We start from the raw sequence: 27,306 nt of genomic DNA on the forward strand, positions 1-27,306 counted from the left end.
GTACATGTGGCTCTAATTAAAAAAAAAAATTAAAATCCATCATTTCCCCAGGACTCTATCATGAAACCTTTCTATCTTTCTTAGAAAAGTCAACAACTCTGTACAAAATGAACCCTTCTGCTATAACTTTTTCACAGGTGAAATCAGCAGCTAGTAAAACAGTAGTGGCAAACTAAACAGGAAACCACAGCGAAAGGAATATACTAGATAAGGCTATCTGACCTAGCTCATGGGTAGTAATGGAAAAGTGTTCACGGAATAGTTTAAAAACAAAAAGCAAGCAATCCTACACAAAATATCTACAAAAGAAATTAAGAGGGCCTACACCATAAATTCAAGTATCACCAGAAAAAAAAAAAAGCTAAAGAGGTGGCAGAAAGGATGTAGTTGCGAAGTGAAGAGTATAAATAATACATGGGAGATACGTTTTTCTTGTTAGAAAGGAAAAAAAAAAACATAGAACGTAAGTCCATAATGTGAGGCTGGAAGGCAGCAGATTCAGGAGTAGCCTAAGGTCCTGAAGTGTAGTGGATGCATCAAAGCAAAACATTATGAGGTTGGCTTGAATGAATGCTAGGTATCCCTGGAATGTACCTAAAATGACTTCATGTTCTGGGAGAAAATAAAGCAGAGCACTGGTCGAGTTCTCTATTTTCAGTCAAGAATAACTGTCAAGGTGCACATGTTAAAGCACACTGGTTTCTGCATTGAGACCAAAGGTACGCCACTATTCACCTTTCTCCACTGAGAGAACTGGCCATTTATAGTAACATAGAGGGGCATAATCAAACAGGGCCGGCCATCTATATGGGCAGCCATCTCTAAGGCCAGCCCCATAAAGCGGCATACCCGACCATATTATCGAAACAAGATGGCCGGCCATCTTTCGTTTCGATAATACGGTCGGGGCCGGCCAAATCTCAACATTTGGGCCGCCCTTAGAGATAGCCAGCGTTAGAGATGGCCGCCATTGGTTCTTTGCCGATAATGGAAACTAATGGCGGCCATCTCAAACCCGGCCAAATCCAATGCATTTGGTCATGGGAGGAGCCAGCATTTATAGTGCAGTGGTCCCCCTCACATGCCAGGACACCAACCAGGCACCCTAGGGGGCACTGCAGAGAACTTCACAAATTGATCCCAGGTGCATAGCTCCTTTACCTTGGGTGCTGAGCCCCCCAAACCCACTACCCACAACTGTACAACACTACCATAGCCCTTAAAGGATAACTGGGGGCACCTACATGTGGGTACAGTGGGTTTCTGGTGGGTTTTGGAGGGCTCCCATTTACCACCACAAGTGTAACAGGTAGGGAGGGGATGGGCCTGGGTCCGCCTGCCTGAAGTGCACTGCAGTACCCACTAAAAAACTGCTCCAGGGACCTGCATAGAGCTGTGATGAAGCTGGGTATGACATTTGAGGCTGGCATAGAGGCTGGCACAAAAATGTTTAAAATTTCTTTTTTGGGTGGGAGGGGGTTGGTGACCACTGGGAGAGGGAGGTGATTCCCGATTCCCTCCGGTGGTAATCTGGTGGTCAGTTGGGGCACTTTTTTTTTACGCTGGGTCCTAAAAATAAATGGACCAAGTAAAGCCGGCCAAGTGCTCGTCAGAGCCGGCCTTCTTTTTTCCATTATCGGCCAAAACCAGCCACCTCGTAACCACTCCCCTGTCCAGCCTTCGGTACCCTGCCGACACGCCCCCTTTAACTTTGGCTGGCCCTGCGACAGAAAGCAGTTGAAGCTGACCAAAATCGGCTTTCAATTATACCGATTTGGCTGGGTTTAGGAGAAGGCCGGCCATCTCCCGATTTGTGTCGAAAGATGGCCGGCCTTCTCCTTCGAAAATAAGCAGGATAGAAACATAGTAGATGATGGCAGAGAGAAACCTGCACGGCCAGTCTGCCCAACAAGATAAACTCATATGTGCTACTTTATGTGTATACCTGACCTTGATTTGTATCTGCCATTTCAGGGAACAGACCGTAGAAGTCTGCCCAGCACTTGCCCCACCTCCCACCACCAGCTCTGCCACCCAATCTCTGCTAAGCTTCTGAACAGAATTCCTTCATGTTTATCCCACGCATTTTTGAATTCAGTTACCGTTTTCATCTCCACTACCTCCCGCGGGAGGGCATTCCAAGCATCCACCACTCCCTCCGTGAAAAAATACTTCCTGACATTTTTCTTGAGTCTGCCCCCCTTCAATCTCATTTCATGTCCTCTAGTTCTACCGCCTTCCCATCTATAGAAAAGGTTCGTTTGTGGATTAATACTTTTCGAATATTTGAACGTCTGTATCATATCACCCCTGTTTCTCCTTTCCTCCATGGTATACATGTTCAGGTCAGCAAGTCTCTCCTCATATGTCTTGTAACACAAATCCCATACCATTCTTGTAGCTTTTCTTTGCACCACTTCAATTCTTTTTACATCCTTAGCAAGATACGGCCTCCAAAACTGAACACAATACTCCAGGTGGGGCCTCACCAACCACTTATGCAAGGGCATTAAACCTCTTTTCTTCTGCTGGTCACACCTCTCTCTATACAGCCTAGCAACCTTCTAGCTACGGCCACCGCCTTGTCATACTGTTTCGTCGCCTTCAGATCCTCAGATACTATCACCCCAAGATCCCTCTCCCCATCTGTACATATCAGACTCTCACCCCCTAACACATATGTCTCCCGTGGATTTCTACTCCCTAAGTGCATCATTTTGCATTTCTTCGCATTGAATTTTAATTGCCAAACCTTAGACCATTCTTCTAGCTTCCTCACATCCTTTTTCATGTTTTCCACTCCCTCCCGGGTGTCCACTCTGTTACAAATCTTAGTATCATCCGCAAAAAGGCAAACTTTACCTTCTACCCCTTCGGCAATGTCACTCACAAATATATTGAACAGAATCAGTCCCAGCACCGATCCCTGAGGCACTCCACTACTCACCTTTCCCTCATCCGAGCGAATTCCATTAACCACCACCCTCTGGCATCTGTCCATCAACCAGTTCACCATGTCAGGTCCTATCTTCAGACTGTCAAGTTTATTCAAGAGCCTCCTGTGGGGAACCGAGTCAAAGGCTTTGCTGAAATCTAAGTAGATTACGTCTATAGCATGTCCCTGATTCAATTCTCCGGTCACCCAGTCAAAGAATTCAATGAGATTCCTTTGGCATGATTTACCTTTGGTAAAACCATGCTGTCTCGGATCTTGCAACTTATTGGTTTCCAGGAAATTCACTATCCTTTCCTTCAGCATCACTTCCATTACTTTTCCAATAACCGAAGTGAGGCTTACCAGCCTGTATAGTTTCCAGCTGCTTCCATATCACCACTTGTGAAGAGGGACCAAGTCCGCCATTCTCCAATCCCACGGAACCTCACCCGTCTCCAAGGACTTATTAAACAAATCTTTAAGAGGACCACCCAGAACCTCTCTGAGCTCCCTCAATATCCTGGGTAGACAGATCCGTCCGGTCCCACGGCTTTGTCCTCTTAGATTTTCAAGTTGTTCATACACACACTCTCTTCCGTGAACGTGCTATATCCACTCCGTTCTCGTATGTACTTTTGCCAGTCAATCGCGGTCCTGCTCCAGGATTTTCTTCGTGAAAAACAGAAGTATCTATTTAGCAGTTTGCTTTTTCTTCATCATTATCCACATAGCGGTTTGCAGCATCTTTCAGTCTCACAATTCCCTTTTTAGTCTTCTTCCTTTCACTAATATACCTGAAGAAATTTTTGTCACCCCTCCTTACATTTCTAGCTATTTGTTCTTCCGCTTTCGCCAGACGTATCTCTCTCTTGGCTTCTTTCAGTTTCATCCGGCATTCCTTTCCATGTTCCTCTTTTTGAGTTTTTCTGTATTTCAGGAACACCAACTCTTTAGCCTTTATTTTCTCATCCACTTGCTTGGAGAACAATATCTGTTTCCTTTTTCTCTTGCTTTTATTTACTCTCCTTACATAAAGGTTGTGGCCATATTATAGCTTCTTTCAGCCTAGACCACTGTCCTTCCACCCATCAGCTCCTTCTCAGGTATTCCCCCCATTTTACTAAAGTCAGCATGCTTGAAATCCAGGACTTTGAGTTTTGAGTGGCCGCCCTCCACTTCAGCTGTCACATCAAACCAAACTGATGGTCACTGCTGCCCAGGTGGGCACCCACTCAGACATTTGACACACTATCCCTCCATTTGTGAGCACCAGATCCAGCGTCGCTCCCTCCCTCCCCCTCCCTCCCTCTCTCGTGGGTTCCGTCGCCACTTGTCTGAGCAGAGCACTTTGGAAAGCATCCATGATCTCTCTACTTCTTTCTGATTCCGCAGATGGAACCTTCCAATCTACATCCGGCTGATTGAAATCTTCCAGCAACAGCACCTCTCTCTTCTTTTAACCCTACTCAGGGGGAGATGCACAAATCCAATTAAACCATGTTTATCTACCTGTTCAGTAACTTAGTTCTTTTTAATGGTACCAGGTAAAAATGGTAGAAACTGATATCAGGCTCACTAGTCAGTAATTTCCTGGATCACACTGGGAACACTTTTAAAAAAATTAAATAAACAAAAATTAATCTGCATTACGTTGGACCATCCAGTCTTCAGGCGGCGTAGATGAATTAATAGCAGGTTATAGATTGCGAATAGTAGATCTTTAATTTCAACTTTTAGTTCTTCCAGTACTCTTGGGTGTACACTATCTGGTCAATCTTTATCTTGTTGATTTGGCCTATTACATCCTCCATGTTTACCGAGATTTGTTCCAGTTCTTCCAAATTGTCATCTCTAAATACCATTTCTGATATGGGTGACTCTCTTACAATCTCAATAAAAGACCAAAACAAAAAATTCATTTAGTCTCTCCACTACGGCTTTTGTCCTCTCCGAATGCCTCTTATCCATGACGATCTAATAGTCTAAATGACTCCCTGACAGGCTTCCTGCTTCTAAAGTGAGGAGGAAATATCTTTCTGTGGATTAGGAATGGGTTATTGGACAGAAAACAGAGGGTAGGGTTAAATGGCCATTTTTCTGAATGGGGGAGGGTGAATAGTGGAATGCCACAGGGATATGTACTACTACTACTACTTATCATTTCTATAGCACTACTAGACGTATGCAGCGCTGTACACTTGAACATGAAGAGACAGTCCTGCTTGACAGAGCTTACAATCTAATTACTGGGAATGGTGTTATTTAACATATTTATAAATGATCTGGAAATCGGAATGGAGTGAGGTGATTAAATTTGCAGATGAAACAAAACTAATAAGTTGTCAAAACACATGCGGATTGTGAAAAATTGCATGAAGACCTTAAGAAACTGGAAGGCTGGGCATCCAAATGGCAGATGAAATTTAATGTGGACAAATGCAAAATGATGCACGTTGGGAAGAATAATCCAAATCAGTTACCTCATGCTCCACCTTAGGTGTCAGCACTCAAGGAAAAGATCTTGGTGTCATTGTTGGCAATACGCTGAAATCTTATGCCAAGTGCGGTGGCAGCCAAGAAAGCAAAATAGGATGCTAGGAATATTAGGAAAGGGTATGGTCAATAAGATCAAAAATACTATACTGCCTCTGTATCGCTCCATGGTATGACCTCACCTTGAGTATTGTGTTCAGTGCTAGTCGCTGTATCTAAAAAAAAAGATATAGCGGAATTAGAAAAAGGTTGAACGAAGAGTGGCCAAAATGATAAAGGAGATGGAACCTCCTCCCATATGAGGAAAAGGCTAAAGAGGTTAGGGCTCTTCAGCTTGGAAAAAAAGAGGGCTGAGGGGGAATATGATTGAGGTCTACAAATCATAAGTGGTGTAGATGGGTATAAGAGAATTGATTTTTTACACTTTCAAAAAGTACAAAGACTAGGGGACACTCAATGAAGTTACATGAGGTTCGTTGCCGGAGGATGTAGTAATTGTGCTTAGCCCACCTTTCTGATTGCTGCTTTTTTTTAACTCCTAACCCTTATTCACTTGTTCAGAAGCCCTTATTTTATCATCCTCACCTTAATATGCCTTATCTCTTATTGTCCTGTTTGTCTGTCCTAATTAGATTGTAAGCTCTGTCGAGCAGGGACTGTCCTCTTCATATTCAAGTGTACAACGCTGTGTATGTCTAGTAGCGCTATAGAAATGATTAGTAGTAGTAGTAGTGTATCTGAGTTTTTAAAAAGGTTTGAGAGGTGTGGTAGCCGTGTTAGTCCACTCTTAAAGGTTATCAATAGAAATCAACAAAATAAAACATGGAAAAGAAAATAAGATGATACCTTTTTTTATTGGACATAACTTAATACATTTCTTGATTAGCTTTCGAAGAAGGGCAACCTTCGAAAGCTAATCAAGAATGTATTAAGTTATGTCCAATAAAAAAGGTATCATCTTATTTTCTTTTCCATGTTTTATTTTGTTTGATTTCTATTGATAACCAAAAAGGTTTGAGAAATCCTGGAGAAAAAGGCCATAATCTGCTATTGAGATGGACATGAGGAAGCCACTGCTTGCCCCGTGATTGGTAGCATGGACTACTAATTGGGTTTCTGCCAGGTACTTGCAACCTGGATTTGTTACTGTTGAAAGCAGGATACTGGGTTAGATGGACCACTGGTCTAACCCAGTATGGCTATTCTTATGTTCTTGCAAAGTAAAAAACCACATGCTGCTCACAACTACATCACACCAGAAAAACTTCAACTAGTCTGCAAGCTATGATCACTGCACAAGGAAAAAAAACTCAAAAAAGGCAAAATCTAAATGGAATGTCCAATTAAGCAATCCCAGAGTGGATGCAGCCCAGAGATACTCGTTTGGAAGTTGATGACTTTTGTTGGTGTATCATCTAAGAAAAAAATTCTGATATATTCTCTAGTACTCTAATGTTCCAAAACTTCTATTGAGAATATTCCAACATAGTCCTGTGTTTCACCAGAAAAAGGCTTCTTCAGGGATTCAAACAACATCCCACTATTAACACATCAATTTTTTTATATTTTTTTTGTGAGGATTTTTCTTCATATTATTTATTTTTTATTGTATTTATTGCATTTGTATCCCACATTTCCACCCTTTTTCGGGTCAGTGTGGCTTACAATATGATTTGAATGTTGGAAATACAATTTGTTACAGATAGTTAGAGATTATATTATGCAGGGTTAAGCGAAGCAGTTGAGGTGTCGTTAGGGATGTACTAATGGGACATAGGCATTGCAACTTTGGAAGGAGCAATGGTAGTTTAGGGGCGATAAAAGACATGAAGTCATTTGGTATATAACTTCTGTTGAGTAAAGGTATGAGTGATGTGATAATTGGGAAGTGGGAGTTCTGAGATGAATGTACGATGCATTAGTGACCAGTAAGTAGGACTTATGTGTTTTGTCTTTTTCCGTAGACTTGTTCGAAAAGATGGGTCTTCAATAATCTGCGGAAGGAAGCTTGCTCATTGGTTGTTCTTAGGTTGCGCGGCAGTGTATTCCAAAACTGCGTGCTCTTGTGAGAAAAGGTTGACGCGTGTAACGTTTTGTATTTCACGCCTTTGCTATTGGGGAAGTGGAGGTTAAGGAAGGTTCGAGATGATCTTTTGGCAGTGATCATAGCTTGCAGACTGGTTGAAGTTGTTCTGGTCTGTTGTGGTTCCGCGTACACAGTTTTTACTTCGCAAAATATTGTTTGTAAGTAATTTGGGTTTAAATATATAAACTTTTTGTTAGTGGGTTATATATTATTTTTCTAGTCTTCTGGTATTTACAGTATTGCTGGAGTAGGCATTAATATATTTTTTCCCCCTTTTTGGGCCAACCTAGGCAGTAAACTTTTCCAGACCCTCCACCCCAGCTTGACTCAATACTTCCTTAAAGAAGATTTTAGTCTTGCAAGGAGTCAAAGATAGTTACGAAAGAGCAAGAAAAATAGAAGCGGTGAAGGCTAAAAGCCAGACATGAAGCAAATAGGAGAACTTCAAGATACAAGTTATTCCTGGGGGAATTCTGAACAAAACAAACAAATAAATTATTCAATCACTAGGGGCCTCTTATCAAGCCACACTAACAGTTCCCATGTGGCAATGTCGATGGAGCCCATTCAAAGTGCCACACCAGGGTCCACTAGCAAGGCTCGATAAAAAAAGGCCCTAAGTAATTTGTAATTCAGGACAGAAAAATTACTCTAAAATAATTGTTGTGCAGAGTTTCCCAGTCATAAGGCTTGGCTCCTCTCCCCAATACCTCCCGAGTCTCCTTGGGCTCAGGCCCCTTCAGAGGCTCACAAGGTCAAACTCCTAGCTCACTTGTTATTGATCGCTTCACTTCTTTCTCCCCTCCCCCACCCCAGGCTCAACCCCCTAGTTTTTTTGTCCACTCCCAGCTCTCTCCCCCCTCCCCACCTAGACTCCACCTCTTCATTCCATTTCTTTCTCCACTCTACCCCCAGCAGGACTCCTACCTTCTCTGTGATCCCAGGCTTATTCCCCCATGATTTCCACCAGCAAAACTGGCAGCTTTCTCTCTTTGTAAACCCCCCTCCAAGGCTTTACCCCTCCCCCCAAAGATCTCTCTCATCCCTGAGAAAAAGACCCCAGCATTCTCCCTCCTCCAACAAGCCCACCAGCTGTGTCCTACAACCCCACCCCAAGCAAGACCCTCAACTCTCTCCCATCTTATTCCTCTCTACAGCAACTATCTCCTATCTTGCCCTTGTGGCTCTGGCAGACCGTCTTATTCTCTTTGGACTGGTGAAAACCCATCCAGTGCAGGCACCCTCCTATCAACTGTACTCCTAGTCTCTGTGCTGTCTTCACTACCATCCCTGCATGGGGACAATAAAACTGCAAAGTGGAATGATGGGACAAGGATATTCTCTGGTTTACATTCATTTCTTCAATTACATTAGCTTTGCAATGAACGTCCTAAAGTCAAAGCAAAACAGAAAACCAGATGTTATATACAAGGCTTGAGCTTAATTCATCCCCTTTCCAGAACACCTATCATTACAAGAAAAAAAGGCAAGGGAAGACACATGTTACCAGCAATAAGAAATAAAGGTCAGTCCCAATAAACAGCTGGATTTAGAGCCAAAAATGGAAGGAAAACCACCATTGAACAAAATCCAGCTCTTTCATACATGCAAATCCTCTGCTAATGTGCCATTTCCAGATCTTTTCCACATAAACCATAACAAAGAGAGTAATGTGCAAGCAAACAGAGATTTGATTTCCCACCACCACACTAAGGGGCCAATGATCAGAAGCAAATGTGGGAACTAGAGGCTATTGGCACCATACTAATGTCCACATTTGCACCTGCTCCATAATCAGAGCCGGTGAGAATGTGAAACACCACGCTCACCAACTCTGACAGGGCATTAACTATTCCTCCCCAATACTCAGTGGGCAGTGCGCCAAAGGCATTGCTACCATGGCAAACCCTATGCCAGCTCAGAGTTGGAGTTAGGGTTTGCAGAGCACTGGGGAGCCCTGCCCAGCATGCATCTGCATGCTAGTAGGCCTCCCCATCCCACCCATCTATTCAGGTACGATCAGATCGTAGACCATAGAAGTCTGCCCAGCACTGGTTTTGCTTCCCAATTACCGGTGTCACCCAATCTCCGCTAAGATTCCATAAATCCATTCCTTCATGTTTATCCCATGCACGTTTGAATTCCAGTACCGTTTTCATCTCCACCACCTCCCAGTTTCTCATATGGGAAAAACGTTCACCATAAGGGAATCCTACTCATGCACGTCTTCAAATGTAGTATTTATCATTAAATGTAAAAAAAAAAAAAAAAAAACACATAAAGGATGCTATGGTGAAGAGACAGAACAAATGCTTAACATGAGAATCAATTTACACAGGCACGACAAAAATATTTCCCTTTGTTTTGGGAGCCACAGGTCTGATCAAAAAGAACTTCCAAACGCACCTGGATAAGTTGCCCGTTTATGAACACCAGAGGGAAGCTCTTTTTGGAACAATGCAAGTTTTACAGCGAACGCAAGCATTAAATTTGAGAGACTGAGATGATACGCAATATGCCCTGGCTTAGGAGTGAGGTTCATTCCTGTCATGGTATAAGCAAAACCAGGGCTTTTTTGAGGGGGTACTGAGTACCGGCACCGTTTCCATTGTCTGCTAAAATTGACCTATGGTCCCCATGTTTTAATGAACAGCTGAGGCTCTACACACCAATTCTGCCTTGTCATAGATTCTGTGACTGGTTGCAGGTGGCCTGGCTATTGTGGGGTGAGTACCTCAATTATCACCCCACACCTAAAGGGTGGCCTGGCATTTGAGTACCAGCACCTTTTTCACTAGAAAAACAACACTGAGCAAAATAACCAATTTAGATAAACTGCCCACAAGACTCCAGAGTGACCCCTCAGTGGGCGAGAAGAGAACACTGTATAAGACCAGAACGCTGCATAAATTACTTTATGGTGAGAATATTAACAGAAATATTTTAAACAATCCAGGAGCGAAAGACCTTTGAAATTAAAATAATAAAGTTTTGACACCCACCAGGAACAACTTCAAGATCTGGGTTTCCTATCACATTATAAACCATAAAATTATACTGCTTGGTTATCCTCTGATAACCCATCCATCTCTTCCCCCCCCCCCCCCCCCCCCCCCCCCCCCCATGAGACAGTCACTGGAATGCTTTTTTTGAAGGGAAGGGGAAGACGGTGGATATGCTTTATAAGAAATATACTAGATCTTATTGTAGGTTGAATAGTTGCCCTCCATCAATGAAGCTATCTGCCCCGTTGAAGTTTAAGCAAAGACTTTTTGATTGGTTTGAATGTTGTCTTTCAGTGGAAAGATTTCCTTCAGAACTGGGGAGGAGATAATTGTAACACCTATATTGATTGGGGGAGATAATTGTAACGCATATATTGAAGGATGTTAAGGAATCGGTGGGAACAGTCACAAATTACAGGCTGATCGCATTGATACCTTTGTTTGTGAAATTAATGGAAGGTGTGGTTGCAGCTCAGTCGTCACACTTTCTGGAACAGCATGGAACTCTTCATTTTTCCCAACTGCAGTTTCGATCTAATTTTAGTACGGAGACTATAGTGGGTGCTCTATGGGATGCATTCAGGCTGTGAATCAGTGAGGGGAAGAAACCACTGCTCCTCCAATTTGATTTATCGAGCGCAACTGACTTGGTTGATTTCAAGATACTTTTCAGATTTTAGATGCCATCAGGATTACAGGTGCAGTTCTGTCCTGGTTCTGGGGTTTTCTTCTCAGTAGAAGTATAAAGTTAGTATTGTTTACGGGCTTTTGTCACGTTGTTGGAGCAATGTATGTGGTGTCCCTCAAGATTTTCCACTATCCCCCTTGTTGTTTATATGTACATTCCTTGGGTTTTGTATTGGAGAAATTAGGGGTTGTATTTTTTTTTTTTAGTTATACTGATGACTTCACTGTCCTTCTCCGGTGCAGGCAGAGGTGGGGTTTTTTTGTTACATTTGTACCCCGCGCTTTCCCACTCATGGCAGGCTCAATGCGGCTTACATGGGGCAATGGAGGGTTAAGTGACTTGCCCAGAGTCACAAGGAACTGCCTGTGCCTGAAGTGGGAATCAAACTCAGTTCCTCAGTTCCCCAGGACCAAAGTCCACCACCCTAACCACTAGGCCACTTCTCCAGCTGAGTTGCCTGCTTTGCATATGGTTTTTAGGGAAAGGGAAATGGGACTTGATATACCGCCTTTCTGAGGTTTTTGCAGCTACATCCAAAGCGGTTTACATATATTCAGGTACTTATTTTGTACCAGGGACAATGGAGGGTTAAGTGACTTGCCCAGAGTCACAAGGAGCAGCAGTGGGAATCGAACTCAGTTCCCCAGGATCAAAGTCCACTGCACTATACTGGATAACAGTGTATAGGTTAAAACTGAACACAGAAAAGACAAAACGTTATTGTTAATTACTGGTTCGGGGGAGGGGGGAGATAGAACCTAACATTGAAACTGTAAACCGCTTAGGTCTAAGCTGTATAGAAATACTGAAATAAATGAATGAACATTGTGATTCATCAACAGGTTTATTTTTTTCCTCCTCTGCGAGTTCTGGGAGTTTTTCTGGATTCCACAGGTTCAATGGAATGGTTCAGAAAGCTTTTTTCCTTATGTGTAAATTATGCTGTATTCCAAAATATTTTAGAGATTATCAGTTTCAGTTGCTGGTTCAGGCTTCATTGCTTAGTTCTTTGGACTACTGCAATGTTGTCCAGCTGTTCTCAATTATTGTTCAGAAAATAACAGATGATTGAGGACACAGCACCCAGGCTGATCTTTTCTTTGAAGCAGTCCGAACGGCCCTTGGCATAATATGTCAAAGTTCATCTGCTAGAATTTTATTCATATTTTCCTGTTCCTGTCTAATATATAAGGTTTCTTATGGCCTTGACACCTCTATATTTGATGTGATGTTTTATTTTGTCAAACTTTGGACAGTCTACTCGATTTGTAAATTTGTTTTCCAAATATAAAGGATAAAGTAAGGAAGAAATATATCGATTCTCTATTTTCATATTTACTTATTACATTTGTACCCCGCACTTTCCCACTCATAGCAGGTTCAATGCGGCTTATATAGTAGTAAGATTAAAAAGTATAATGGCGAGAATACAGTCTAAGCTTCAGAGTAAAGGAGATGTGTAGATAGGGAGAAGTAATAAGAGGTAGGAGGAGAAACTAGTTTTTGGCTAGATTGAGATAAACAAGTGATAGGGTTGGGTAAACATAGGGAAAAATTGGAGGAGGTGTGATCTGAGACATTGACATTGTCACAGGGTCAGGTGAAGGTGGGTAAAGTTAGGTTGTGGCATTTGGATAAGCTTCCTTACAGGCAGTTAAGTTACGTAAAAACATTTCTTCATTAAAAAGCATCTGGTTATGAAACGTTTGGACTGTCACTAACATACTTGTTTCGAAAATGTGGTAGGAATTGACTTAGTTTTTATCTGATTGTGTGACAATTTTAAATGTAATTCCTGGCTTGTCCAGCTTCTTTGTATGGAACCTGCATCAAACTGCGAGGTATTACAGGCTATAAAAAGTATTATGTTACTTATATATTCTGATATATGTCACCTTTTGCACATTTCTATTTCTAACCCATAGAAGAAGCTATTCCCTTCAAAGCTAGTCAATCGTGTTTAGCCCAGTCAAAAGGTATAATTTTATCTTCTTTTTGTTTTATTTCTATTGATTAACTTAATCACTAGTTTCTAATCTGGGAGTTGAGAGATGTGATAGCCGTGTTAGTCCACTTTTAAAGGTAATCAATAAAAATAGAATAAAATAAAACATAGAAAAGAAAATAAGATGATACCTTTTTATTGGACTAAATACATTTTTTAGATTAGCTTTCGAAGGTTGCCCTTCTTCGTCAGATCAGAAACTGGGAGGAGAGCAGAAAGAAAAGAACCACCTCTAAATATTACTGGGGGTGGGGGGAATCTTCTAACAATACTTTTAAGTGTTTTTTTTTTCTTTGTATCAGAAAATTGGCCTATAGCTACATTGTTCGTTCCATCACGCGTACAATATGAAAGAATCACGCAGCAACAAAAATAAATAGCCGGAAAAAAAAAACATGCATACTCACTTCACAAGAGAGAGGTTTCTTTCTGTTGTAAAGGGAGGTATCTGTAGAAACTAGAACAGGTTCACCTAGGCTGCCGAGACCAGCAACATCTCTTCTCACCGGCCCAGGGGGGTGCACTGTATCCGGCACACAGAGCTGCCGGCTATAAAGCAGCAGCCAGGAAATAAACGCGTGCACTAGGCACAAGTTTAGGAACTTTCTTTCACTCGCCTCTTTCGGACTCCACAAGAGTTGCAGTTAGTCACCGGTGAATTTTTCAGCTCCAACCCTCTTTACCCGATCCACACCCCGAAACTTAGGAACCGGTCCTCAGCACGCCGGCTGACTTCGCATAGTCTTGTTACCTAACTGTACTCCGATTTACGCGCTAAGGGGTCCAGCCAAGGAAGCCTCTGTTCATCGCCCTTTTAAGTCGGAGTCATCATTGGAAAAACTGCCGTGACTGCCACCCAGTACAAAACCAACAACCTACACTAGTGCCGCCTGCCCTATTCTGCAAGCACAGGAGCAGCAGCAGCAGCTTCAGAACCTGGCCCGGGAGCTCCCACGTGAGGGCGGGCACATGCTGCTGACTGACAGCTTCAGCAACGAACCAGAATGCTGCGTTGCAGTGAGGCCACACCCCATACCTTCCGATGTGGTGGAGTATATGTGACGTCAGATAGCTCGGCCGGGGAGTTGCTGTCTGGTGGACAACTGCGTGGGATGGTGTTACGCCTGGACGTAGGTAATAGGAGGTCCAGAGTATAACCTGTAGATAGAGGCACGAGGGAAGGGTCTAGACGACAGGCTAAGTGGGGGAGTGTGGGTCTGGTTCGGTGTGTGGTATGTTGTTGTCAAGATCAGGAAATTATCAAAGAGACTTCAAAGTATTTCCCCTTCTCGTTCTGTCTCTTCTGCCCCCTCAGGATTTATTGTGTGTTATAAAATTGTTTGCAAATAAAGTTATCTTAAACTATATATCCATTTCTTAAAATTTTAAAGCCATATATTAACAACATTGTGATACTCCCAAATGTTACTTTGTTTATAGAAGGACTGGATTTAAGACTGGCACCCAAAGGCAAGACTGGACAGATCCCAGATGGGGGGAGGAGTGAGGGCTGCTGTCAGAGATCCCAAGATGGTGAGCCAGAAGAGGAAAGACTTAGGGGCCCTCTTACAAAGGCGCGTAAGGGCCTAGGCATGTCCAGTGTGTGCTAAATTGGCATTACCACCTGGCTACCACTTACTCAAGGAGGTAATTCTGAATTTGGCGCACACCAAAAACACACGGCAGAAACATATTTTTCTATTTTCTACCACATGGCGCTTACCTGGGAGTAAACAGCAGTGAGCGCATGCTGCATTCCTACCACCCGGGTAGCACATGAGACCTTGCCGCTAAGTCAATGAGTGGCAGTAAGGTCTCAGTCCGAAAATGGATGTGTGCTGGTTTTTATTTTGCCACACGTCCATTTTCCAGCCCCTTAAAAAAGGCCCTTTTTCCAGGACACGGTAAAAACTGGCTTATAATTCATGCATCAGTTTTGTTCACTAACAGAAATTAGTCTGAATGACAGCACAAATGATCCACTGGAATTAAAATCCACAAATCTATTTTGTATTTTCTTAATTACTGAAATACATTAGCAAAGAAACATTAGCAAGTTTAAAAGTGCACACCTGGGTGATACAATGGTTCATTTCCATCTCCTCCATCAGTAGACTGAGAGGCTGATGAAATAAGTTGTGCATTAGAACTGTGCACTGAGCTTCAATGCACAGTTAACAGGTGAGCTATATAAAGTTTTACTCCTAATACAGTAAACTAACAGCATTCAAATTACTGCAGAGTTAAATAACATTCATAGAAAAAATTGCCCACATCACCACAATAAGATGTCAGAGTTTACTGCATCAAGAAGTCATCTTATTTCTTCTTTCCTGTCAGTGCATACTGGACGGAGATTGACTCATGCACTGAGAGGAAAGAAGAAAGTTTAGAAAAAAATCTTGCCCTCTCCTTTATTGAGGCTATCAGCTCCAGGACACTCTGGACATGGGGACATGGTTTTGGGGACTTTGACTGGGGGGGAATTGGATGGGGGGGGGTGTCTGGGAGAGATGGGACTTTAACTGAGGGATCAAATCAGAGGGTGTCTGGGGAGGGATGGGAGTTTAAGGGTGTCAGGAGGGGGGGTGACTGTACATGCATATCAGGGGAGGGGGGATCACACAAGGAGTCGGAGTCAGAATGCTGTTGCGGAACTTGTGACAGCAGCCAGGCTACTGGACTGCTGATAGTTTGACTGCAGCTACTGCCTCCTTGAGATGGCAGTAAATACAGCCATACTATTGGCAATCTTGACAGCTAGAATGTGGTACCGACCCACACACTAGCTATCACAGCCGGCTACACCTCTGACCTGCTCCATGTCTGGCCAGCTCCTGCCCCCACCCACTTTAGACAGCTAGACTCCGCGCTAACCTCTACCGCATGGTAAATATGCACTAGCTGCTCAAGGCTGCTCAATAAGGTTACTGTGATCTCTCAAGGTTTTTGGAACCTGATTGAACTGGAATCATAATTGTTGCTTAAACAAAAAAAAAGAAAAGGAATCAGGGTATTGGAGGACTGGTGGTGCTGTAAATATGTAAATACTCTAGTATTTATAAAGAGTCTGTTAATTTACTAGTCTTTCAGCAAAGTGAACTGTTTTGATACAAAAGGAACGGTTTGTTTACAAGAAAAGTATAGTTTGGATATCTGCCTGTTGCAGCGTTCCAGTAGTTATTGCATTTTGTTATAAAATCTGGAGTGGAGAGTTTCTTTGGAGCGCGAGTAAGTTATTTTACTCCCAGACTCAATAAAGAAAAATAAGAAAGTGTGGCTTAAGACCCTACGGCCTACCGGGATCAAGCCTGGCTCTGGCCTGCACCCAGCTAGCTTAGTGAAATAAAACTTTTGTTTGTAGCCCTGGTTTGAGTACCTGACCCAAAGAGCTAGCTGGTGCCCTGAACTGTGTGGTAAGACCAGGGTTACACAGTGAAGAACATCCTTCCTACATTCACTTGCAACACCTATTGCTAGGTAAAATGCCTGAACTGCTTTGCTCTGTTTCACAGCTCTGCCAGTAATCAATTCTGGGTTCTCCTGAAGCTTGCTCTTCACGCTGAAATAAGAGTAGATGACATGTTAGTATTACTGTTTACAATTGTTATATGTTTGTATTGGAAAGCTCTGCTTGTTCTCAATAAAAAAAGATTAAAAAAAAAAGAGTAGATGACTGGATTTTCATTTCCTTTCATCAGTTGATTGATAGCAGATTATAGTTGCATTCTTCTGGTACAATTAATTGCATTACCAGATACTATATAATCTCTGTCAGTCTCCTTGTAACTCTGCTAGTGCACCAGCCGCTCTTCCTTCCATTCTTCCACCCCAATCCCATTCCCATCCTTCCTTCTTTTCACTCTTACACGTCACCACGTCACTGTAGTGTAACCTCTCTTCTGTTTGCATTTTGGGGGAAGCTCATTTTCTCTGATCTTGAAAGCTTTTGAGGGCATGTCCGGGCAACTGGGCGGGTTTTGCCAATCTGCCCGTTTGTCCGGATTTCTGGACAAACGGGCAGGCTGGTGGGCGGATGGGCCCGCCCGCCAGCCTGCCCGTTTGTCCAGAAATCTGGACAAACGGGCAGATTGCTAGCCTCCCCTACCCTTACTAGTGCCCTGGTGGTCTAGTGACGTCTTCCGCCTTTGGGGCAATAAAGAGCTCCCTCTTTCCTGCCCGGACCGCTGCCCTGCATGCATCCTTCCTGTTGGTGATCCTCGGCGCCGATTCAAAATGGCCGCCGAGAGTTGAAGTGACCTCGCGAGACTTCAACTCTTGGCGGCCATTTTGAATCAGCACCGAGATCACCAACAGGAAGGATGCATGCAGGGCAGCGGTCCGGGCAGGAAACAGGGGGCTCTTTCCTGCCCCGAAGAGGTCACTAGACCACCAGGGCAGTAGTAAGGTAAGGGGAGGGGGTAACAGGGAGGGGGGGCAACGGGGTATGTGACAGGGGGGAGGGGAAAACGTGACAGGGGGCGGGGCGAGGGTGTGAAAGGGGGCGGGGTGGGGTATGGGGGGCGGGGCATGTGTAATCATTTTTAGGGGACAAAATATGGTAACCCTAGGGGAATGGTCGCATAGAAGAGGAGCTCTGGGCAATTTCCCCAGTAATAGCGATTAATTACATATCCACAGACCTCACTGACAGGAACTATTTACTCTCTGATTTGCATTTCAGGAAGGAGCATTGCTGGGCATGAGCATACACCCTAAAACAGTGGATTTATCCTGCTTTGCTTATCTTGGATCAGCGGGGCCTAGCGCCACAAGGCTTGGCCCGGACACCAAGATGGTGTCATTGCTCTCGCAGCCAGATTGCTCCCAGTCTCCCGATTTGTTCCAGGTGGAGTCGAATCAGGTGATGCCCCCTACCATATCTGGTGAGCCATTACAGGAAATTAGAGATTGACTCAGGGATATAAAGGTAATGCAGGAGGAATTGGCAACACTGGGGCTGATCTGTGCACAGAAATAACAGAGCTGGGGCACCGGGTTGAGGAGTCTCAGCAGTGCTTAGAGGACCATACTGAGGCCCTCACCAGTATACCCAGTTGCATGATCTGCACACTTCCAATGCATCTTTAATGGACAAGCTTGAAGACTTAGAAATAGAAGTTGGCGCTCTAATTTGTGCTTTAGAGGGGTCCCAGAAACCCCCAACTATTTGGATTATGAGCGTGTAGTGCAAGCTATAGTGGGTGCATTGTTGAACAGAGATGGTACGACAATTATGCTGGACTATGCTCACCGTGCATTGGGACCGCCTTACAATAATAAGACTAAAGATATTGTAACCTGCTTCAATGATACAAAGGAACAAATTCTGCAAGCAGCATGAAAAGCTGACAACTTTCAGTGGGACTCATATCCCATAGAGTGTGATATTCTCTCCTTTTCAGTAGGAGACATGCTTGTCTTTCTACCCACACAGTCTGTAGGAAAGTACATTAAACAAACTTGTGAGGAGGCTTTGCTCTACTTGGGGACCTCAGCCCTTAATCATAACCTCAGAACGTTCCCAGAAGCATTCAGAAAGCTTTGTCTCTTGAAAGAGATCTAAGAAGCAGCTCTTAACTATAGTTGCTCATACCTTCAGTCTTAGGGTAGGGTCCTCTTCACCATCAGGGTGACTTCTTCTCAATTACCAGCCATCCTGTTCTAGACCCCCCCTTGAGGCTTCCCTTGGCAACAGGTTGCAGTTCTCATACACCTGTGACATCCCCTTGGTTCCTTTTCTGAGGAATACACCGGGATTAACAGGCTTCACTGGATATGCAAATTAAGCATGTCATATGCAAATCAACTCCAGCTAGCTTTAGCTAGCTCCCCTATAGGCTTCACAGGATATGCAAATTAGTCAATCAATAAGCAAATCCACTCCAGCTAGCGTTAGCGAGCCCTTTTATAGGCTTCATTAACCACTCTGCAAGGGAATTCTTCTTTCATCAAACAGTTCATCCAACACTCCTTATCTGAGCCCTCTTTGTGGGGGACCTGGGTCTCAGTTTAGAACAGCTACCACCCCTTGGATAGGATTTTTTTTTTTCATTCTAATTTTACAGTCCTGTCCTCCACTCCCGGCTATTAGTATCAGAATCTTACTTCAAAGGACCAAGTCAAATCATCTTTATCCTTCCCATTATCATAGAGTCTGGGTAAGTACCTTGTCTTTAAGTTTCTTAGGCACCTTTCAATTGGGGTCTGTGCCCCAAGGTTTCCAGCCCGACTTGGTCCATCTCTCTGGGGTCTACTCAGCATCTTTCCTTCTTCAGAGTGGTTCCCTTCCTCTTCTGAAGTCCACCGGGGGACGTGCCTTTTTAAAGGGCTGCTCATTACTAACCCCACCTTTCCTGGGATCCTCGTGGTTCTGAAGAAGTTCAGAACCTTCTCCAGGGGCTTACCTCCTAAGGGAACTACTTCCTTCCCACTACTGTGGGCCCTCCCCTTCTCACTTAGCAAAGGGTAGCATCCCCCTCCCTCCCAGCTATTTGGAGTTGGGGTTATCACTGAGGTAGGGCTCCCTCAAGTGGCTTCTACAAGACAACTCAAGCTTCTCCAATGCCAGACCCTCTAGTGGTCTCTTCCCATCTAAGCGGATTGTTTTTAACCCATGCGCAGCCTCTAGTGGTCTCCTTAAGGTCACTACACCAACCTTCCACCATGAGAGATCCCTCTGGTGGCAAGGTCATGTGAAGGCATGTCCTATATTTATTACAAGAGATATACCAGGACCTTGCCAGCGCCACTCCAAAACGCCTTTTGGAGCTTCAGCCTGTATCACTTCAACTGAGAACGACAGGCATCCGTATAAGTGGCGCCACCCATTTGCATTAATAGTCTATATGGGTGGCAAGTTACACCAAATACACACTGCAGCGGAGGCTCAACAACTTTTCCCAAGCTCAGAGGTTTCTGCTGCGGCATAATCCTCGTCCAACCGCAAATCCAACTTAGGCCTTTCCAGTCAACCGAAGTGGCAGTGGGTGGCCAAAGGGTCCAGTCACCTGAAGCGGCAATAGTCAGCAAAAATTTTGCCTGTGGCAACTGCAACCTGAGGGAGCAAGGGACTTAGGTCTTTGGGTCCCATATTTTCATCTGCCACTCTTGGAGCTGCCCAAGCTCTAACTGACTGTCTCATCTTGCTGAACGGGTGATATTACCCTTCAGTTACTAACTACTTTTGGTCTATTTACAGATTGTTGGTATTGGGGGTGAGTTGGCTGTTATTAGTTTTATACTAGGGATCTGATTGTTAGGTCACAGATTATAGCATTATGGAGAGTATTGCTGTAATTGGGGGGGGGGGGGGCTTGTCCACTAGTACACACTTTCTCTGTTTAGAGGCCTCCCCTTGAGGGGTGGAGTTCTCTGTTCTTCTTTGTGCATTGGGGTGGGGAGGGGGAGGGGAGCTGAGGTGGGGAGGGAGATTGGATGGGGGGTTTGGATTTGGAAAAGGTTTAGGGGACTTTTTAGGGGATGGTTCAGTTTGGGATGCATTTCCTTTCCTTTTTGTTATTAGACTTAATGGTGAGCAATCTCTGTGCTTTTGTTTAGGGGACTAGAAATAATCATATTGCTTAATTACAATGTTAGTGTCATGGTCGGTCACCGGTTGTGAGCCCTCATGCTGCTCCAAGAGCAGGGATATCAGGCCAGAAGCCTATGGATTCTGTTCCTGGAGTAGCGGTGGGAAAGCCCAGAGCTTCACCTGCGATGATCACCGTTCCGCAGTGGTTGAACCCCTGGGTTCTGGCCGCTGACAGGACTTAAGAGAGACTGGGCAGGAACTGAACTAGCAAGCCTGAAAGGTGAGTCAGGTCCAGGATAACAGATACAGACAGGTGGCACAAAGACAGCAAGGTTGGAAACAGCCTTCAGGACAGGCAGGCAGCGATCAGGCGAAAAAGTCAGGTAGGCAGCTTACCGGTGAATGGTCAGGTTCTGGCTAACAGATCAGGCAGTTGGCGTGCAGGTGAATGGTCAGGTTCAGGCTTCAGGTCAGGCAGACAGTGTTCCGGGGAAAGATCAGGTTCAGGCTTGCCAAAAAGTAACAAGAAACGCAGTGCTACATCAAAAAAGTAGCTAAGGCCCTGAACCAGAAGCCGGCCTGCCCCTAAAAGGTGAGGGCATCTGACATCACGGAGAACACGCCCTCACCAGGGGGGAGAAGCCAGGAAGGAAGTCAGCCAAAGGACAAGCCCCGCAGCAGCCACCCCGCCCCCAGCACACATCGGGCACATGAGTCATCACTGGACCCCTGGACCAGCTGGAGCTGGAAGAGCCTGCTGCAGCTGCTCTGCCCCTGAGCGCGCCGGTCATGCACATTGCCATCAGACTCCTGGACCGAATTGGCACCGGGTACGTGACAATATCCCTCCCTCATGGACACCCCTTCAATTCAGGCCCGGCTTGGAAGGGTGACGGGAGTGAAAATCACAAAGCAATTCAGGGGCATGAATGTTGATGGTAGTTTCCCAGGAATTATCTTCAGAACCAAAGTGTTTCCAGGACAACTAGGTCTATAAAATAATGAGTGGAGTTGAACGGGTAGATGTGAAGCGTTTGTTTATGCTTTCCAAAAATATTAGGACTAGGGCATGCGATGAAGCTACAATGTAGTAAATTTAAAACGAATCAGATAAAATTTTTCTTCACTCAACGTGTAATTAAACTCTGGAATTCATTGCCAGCCCAATGCTCCTGGGCAGTAAAATAACCCCAGCTTTTAGCTAGGGTTATTTTACAGACTAAATTGCAGATTGTGGAGTGCATACGATGCACACCACAAACTGCAATATAATATTTACAAAATAATGAGCTGGTTTACATGCATTTGCATTTTTTGCATCTCATTGCTATGTAACCCACAGTAACTTAACTAACGATGCATTAGGGTAATACAGCCTACATTAGTGCCTTTTAAGTTGTGTTAAGGGGCAAATATCACAGGTTATTTCCCTAACACAACTTGATAACTTCCCCCCCTAAGTACACAAAAGAATGAGACACCATCTTTTGCTCCTGAATACAGTAATAATGCTTTGTAGTACTGTGAATTGAACAACTCTCTCTTGAATAAGAAAAGTGACAAATTATTGAATCAGATGGTAAGCACTGAGGCTTCTGCTGCTGTTTGTATCCAGTTTGTAGCAAAAAAAAAGCGCCTTTTCACACTGCAGAGTGGTATTGGGAGCAGGACCTGCTCTTTTAAAATGGCATTGATGTTGAGGAATACGCCTTCATTGGAGTTGTGCAGCACTTTAGTGAGTGCCAGATAATTTGTACCTTTGGTTACTTTGTTCTTTAGCTGATGAACAAATACAGTAAATTCAGCGTCCTCTGTGGCAATGCTACACAAGGTATGAAGGAGGTCATTGACCTTCTTCAGTCACAGGTCTTGGATGTTGGCAGGCAGACAGCAGAAGTTGTCATCACTTGAAAATGTTATTCAGTTCAGATGTCTCATGATCAATAGTCTGATTCCATGGACATCTCAAGACATGATTTATTACTACATTTATGAGATGTCTACCTGAAAAAAAAAACCCTTGAGGCAACTTACAGCAATAATGTAATCATTATTTTTTAATGTATAAGAGTTTAAAAACAAAAATCAAACAATGCTTCCCAGCATTGTACTTGTACAGAAAAGTCTGGATAGGATAAGACATTAATATAATCAAGAAATAAAAAAGAGAGAGAACTGTACATCACTCTTCAGTGAAGTCCACTTCCTATCTCAGTTTAAATCCACTATAATAAGAATCCAATACAATAATAATGAGTCACAGAACAATTGAACCAGTGATCATATACAGGAAAAAGGCAAAAGGCTGTAGTCCGATGATATTTGGCCAAAACATAAATTGAACTATCATTTTTCTTCCAGTGGGTGAGCAGCGGCCCTTCTCGCGGCTATAAAGGCAGTAAGATGCGAGGGATCCCAGAAGACATATTTAACAGCCTGACTTATTACAATATGCTTACAGGAGAGTTTTAGAAAAATCTATGCTCCCAAATTTAACACAGCAGATCTTAGCAACAAAAATTGCTTACAATGTTTATGGGATTCTCTACCAATATCAAGAAATACATATAACCCATGGAAGATGCTAACTCTAACTGAAAGTAATGGTTTTGTCATTTTTCTCTGTCAGCACTGTTATTTAAACTCATAATTAAAGTAGCAGACAAATGTCCCGAAGCCAAATCTACTTCTTGAGCCATTTCTAAAGAATCAGCTGTAATGTCATCTATTTTAATCTCTCTCTCTCCCTTCTTTTAACAGGGAGGTAGAGTGGTGTGGTAGCCGTGTTAGTCCACTTTTAAAGGTAATCAATAGAAATCAAACAAAATAAAACATAGAAAAGAAAATAAGATGATACCTTTTTATGGACATAACTTAATACATAGTAACGTGTAGGGGCATAATCGAACGGGCCGCCAGCGATGTATTTTGGCGGCGCCGCAAACAGCTGGCCAGACCCGTATTTTCAAACAAGATGGCCGGCCATCTTTTGTTTCGACAATAAGGTTCGGCCAGCCAAATGCCTTGGATTTGGCCAGGGTTTGAGATGGCCGGCTTCGTTTTTTAGCAATAATGGAAGAGTTATGTCGGCCATCTCACACCTCGGCCAAATCCAAAGCATTTGGCCGTGGGAGGAGCCAGCATTTTTAGTGCACTGGCCCCCTGACATGCCCGGACACCAACCAGCCACCCAAGGGTCACTGCGGTGGACTTCAGAAAAGCTCCCTCGTGCATAGCTCCCTTACTTTGGGAGCTGAGCCCCCCCACCCCCCCCCCCCCAAACCCACTACCCACAAATGTACTGCACCCACTAAAATTGCTCCAAGGACCTGCATACAGCCTCTAGGACTTATTGCTGCTTTATAACTTTGGCACACCAGTTCACACCTGAAGAATAATCTCTCTGAAAAAGTCCTTTCTTGAAATAACCATGTTTACTCACAGTTAACTGCAGATCAGAGGTTGTGCCCCACTGGCAAAGAGTCCCCTGGTATTAGCAGTAGGTCAGAGCTGGCACAATGGTGTACAATGCCCTCTTTCAGCACCATTCAAGGTAAGAACTACGTTCTCTAACGTGGGTAACACAGGAAAGGGAACTTAAACCCGGCCTACAAAAATGGCCACTAACGCATAGACTACAACAGGAAACAAAACAGGGCACACTCTGACCTGGTTGGCAGGGGGGAAAAGCACCATGGGGGTAGAGCCCAGTACCCTACACCCAACACAATGCATTGGTAATGTGACTCTGCAGGGCACCTAATAGAAAAGGTGTCACACTCACCCAAGAGCCACATCGCAACCAGGGAAAGGCTGTCGGAGGATACAACACATTCTGCTGTCATGGAGGTGGGTACGGCATTTGAGGCTGGCATACAGGCTGGCAAAAAAGGTTTTTAGTTTTATTTTTTAGTTTGGAAGGGGATTGGTGATCACTGGGGGAGTATGGGGAGGTCATCCCCCATTCCCTCCAGTGGTCATCTGGTCAGTTGGGGCACCTTTTTGAGGCTTGGTCGTGAAAATAAAGGACCAAGTAAAGCCGGCGAAGTACTGCTTAACGCCGCTTTTTCTTTTCCATTATCGGCGAAAGCCGGCCATCTGGTAGCCACGCCCATGCCCGCCAATGTCCCGCCTTCGCTAATCTACTGACAAGCCCCCTTGAACTTTCGCCAGCGAAGCGACGGGAAAGCGGCGATGCTGTCAAAAAAAGCAGCTTTCCACTATACCGATTTTGCCGCTTTTTCCGAAATCGCCGGCCATCTCCCGATTTATGTCGGGAAATGGCCGGCGATCAACTTTCGAAAATAAGCAGGATAGTAACATAGTAGATGACGGCAGAAAAAGACCTGCATGGTCCATCCAGTCTGTCCAACAAGATAAACTCATATGTGCTACTTTTTGTGTATACCTTACCTTGATTTGTACCTGTCCTTTTCAGGGCACAGACCGTGTAAGTCTGCCCAGCACTATCCCCGCCTCCCAACCACCGGCTCTGGGACAGACCGTATAAGTCTGCCCAGCACTATCCCCGTCTCCCAACCACCAGTCCCGCCTCCCAACACTGGCTCTGGCACATACATTTCTTGATTAGCTTTCAAAGGATGCCCTTCTTCGTCAGATCGGAAATAAGCAAATGTGGTAGATGACAGTATATATAAGTAAAACATCCAAGCATTTCATTACTACAGGGAGGTAGTAAGATGGAATCTCTTCTTGCTTAAACTGTAACACCTCCTTTAAGTACAGAGACAGCATTTCATAAGGAGAGAGCCCTTTATCCTTCAGAAAGTTTACCCCCCCTCCCCGTTTACTAAGCCGTGCGGCACTGTCGACACAGCCCATTCAAATTGAATGGGCTATGCTGGCATTAACGCACGGCAGCTGCTAGCATGGCTTAGCAAATGGGGAGGGGGGAACTTAAGGGCCCTTTTACAAAGCATCGGTAAGCCCAACATGGGCTTACCACATGCTAATACTGGTAGCCCAATGTGGCTGCCGGTGGTAGTTCCGCCTTCAGCGCATGCCATTTCCGGCGCATCAACATTTTTTGTTTCATAGCATGGCACTAACCTGGCAGTAATTGGGCATCGCCACAAGCTAGCTGGTTACCACTGGGTTACCGCAGGAGTCCTTACCACCACCTCAATGGGTGGCAGTAAGTGCTCCTCCCCGCATGGCCACGCGGTAAGAGTAATCTTACTGCATGGCCATTTTTTTAGGGGCTTTTAAACTGCTGCAGGAAAAAGGGCCCTGGAACGCGTGAAAAACAGCCCCCACCACTACTGCAGGGCCCTTTTTCCTGCAGCTTAGTAAAAGGACCCCTTAAGTGGTTACTTCTCAATAAAGTTTCAATATTTTCCAGTTTCATGTCAATTCTTTTAATATCTTTTATCATCCAAACTCTGAACAGACTGGATCTGTGGAATAGTTTGGTGCAGCTCAGCACTCTTAAGACGCTTAAAGTTTAACCTTGAAATATCAGTCTCAACATGCCCCAACCTTGTCTCTACCGAAACCATTTGACCTTTTAATTTATGAACAGTTGGGAGACTCAGTGATATTGCATGCCAAATTGATTCCAGATTCATTACATCAGGTTTACTCACTAGAGTAGCACGCAAAGGGACAGCAAACATATCCCCCAACATCTGAGGCTCCTTTCTAGCTGCTTTCTGGTCGCTGACAAACAGACCTCCATCAGGGATGGCTTTAGGTAATCTGCAGTTCGAGGCAGGGATGAGATTCCACCCCCACCAATGTCTGGTCTGGCATATCTCCCCTTCATTCCTCAACCCTCTTCCCCACGTTTACCTTATTTTTGTCTTTTCCAAAAGCCAGCAGTGACAGCGATTCCCATAGGCTGCCCTGCCATGGTACTACCAGCACTGGCCTCTTCGTTCTACTGTTGTTCCGCTTCTGAGGAAACAGGAAGTTACTTCAAGAGGCAGGCTGCAGTAGGGAGCAGAGGCCAGTGCTGGTGGCAGGGCCACCAATGGGAATTGCTGCTGCTGCCACTGCCGCCTTTTCACCTGGAAGAACAACTCCTCCAAGGGAACCTCACCAGCTATAATCACTCTTTATAGGCAAACGTTTTTCCGGAGTACTGGGGAGGGAGAGTTTGCAGGTCTGGGCTAAATGTTGGTTCCTCTCCTAAGGAGACCTCCACCTCTCCCTCTAAGAGAGATCTCGGCAAAGCGTTTCCAGCCACACCCAATATTCCAAACCCCCCACAGGTCCCAAATATATCTATCAAACCCTTTGGAGTTGTTATCCCACTACAGCAATAATTAAAATATAAATAAAAATAATGAAAACAATAAAATAAAATCCAAAAATATCAAAAACAACAAGCAGATATAGAATCATATGTCCCTATCTGTACCTAATCCTAAATACTGCTGAAGGATATCAGGCCACCTCCCTCATCAAACTTCCTGAAGGTTATCTATAGATTGATTTATTTTGAAGATAAACGTTAGATAGAAGTACTGCTTTGTTTCCAGCACTTTGAGTATTTTAATAATCTTCTCATAAATTCCATTTGCACTCCGCTCAGCCAT

General features: G+C 44.2%; 1 protein-coding gene across 2 annotated transcripts in view; it reads right to left on the reverse strand.

The window, feature by feature from the left end:
* The window catches only part of OSBPL3 (oxysterol binding protein like 3), a 324,326-nt gene extending 310,189 nt beyond the window's left edge, over window positions 1-14,137 (reverse strand). The window contains exon 1 of one of the 2 annotated variants that reach the window (XM_030202113.1): window positions 13,620-14,137. The gene's annotated coding sequence lies outside the window, so the exon portion shown is untranslated. The remainder of the gene's footprint in view (window positions 1-13,619) is intronic. The other variant, XM_030202121.1, reaches the window with a different exon arrangement.
* Between the last annotated feature and the right edge of the window lie 13,169 nt (window positions 14,138-27,306).

Source organism: Microcaecilia unicolor, chromosome 1, assembly GCF_901765095.1.
Source record: "Microcaecilia unicolor chromosome 1, aMicUni1.1, whole genome shotgun sequence".
NCBI lineage: Eukaryota > Metazoa > Chordata > Amphibia > Gymnophiona > Siphonopidae > Microcaecilia > Microcaecilia unicolor.